Below are 920 nucleotides of genomic sequence, written 5' to 3'. Positions count from 1 at the left end.
ATTTGTGGTTCTTCCTGCTTTCTTTTTGCAGTTGATCTCTAGTTTCAAAGCATTATGATCAGAGAATATGTTTGGTATGATTTCAACCCTTTATATTTGTTGAGGTTATCTCTGTGTCCCAGTATGTGGTCGATTCTTGAGAATGTTCCATGTGCACTAGAGAAGAATGTACAAGCAGCTCTTTTGGGATGGAAGGCTCTGTAAATGTCAGTTATGTCCAGTTGGTCTAATGTATCATTTAAGGATGCTATTTCCTTATTTTCTGTTTGGATGATCTATCCATATCTGACAGTGGGATATTTATGTCCCATACTACGATGGTGTTTTAGTCTGTTTCTCCCTTTAGTTCTGTTAGCGATTGCTTTACATATTTCAGGGCTCCCTGATTGGGAGCATAGATATTAATACGTGTTATTTCTTCTTGGTGCATGATTCCCTTTATCATTATGAAGTGTCCCTCAGTATCATTCTTTACCTTTTTTAATTTTGAAGTAATTTCATCTGATATTAGTACTGCTACTCCCGCTTTTCTCTGAATGCTATTTGCTTGAAATATCATTTTCCACCCTTTCACTTTGAGTCTATATTTGTCTTTGGAGCTGATCTGTGTCTCCTGGAGGCAGCATATGGTTGGGTTTTGTTTTTTAATCCATTCTGCAACTCTGTGCCTTTTTATTGGCGAGTTCAGTCCATTTATATTTAAGGTGATTATTGAGATATGAAGTCTTCTTATAGCCATTTTATCTTTTGCTTTCCGGTAGCTCGGTGTTTCCATTGCTTTCTTGTCCTTGTGTTTCTGTTTTCTTTATTTTGGTTGGCTTTTGCGTGTTTTGCCTCCGGTTATTCTTGTTTCATGTTATATATTTCAGTTCTGAACCTTTGGTGTGTGGTTACTATTATGAATATGTTAAGGATAGTTT

This window comes from Pteropus vampyrus, unplaced genomic scaffold (assembly GCF_000151845.1).
Source record: "Pteropus vampyrus isolate Shadow unplaced genomic scaffold, Pvam_2.0 Scaffold543, whole genome shotgun sequence".
Taxonomy (NCBI): Eukaryota; Metazoa; Chordata; class Mammalia; order Chiroptera; family Pteropodidae; genus Pteropus; species Pteropus vampyrus.
Note: the sequence above shows the minus strand (reverse complement) of the source record.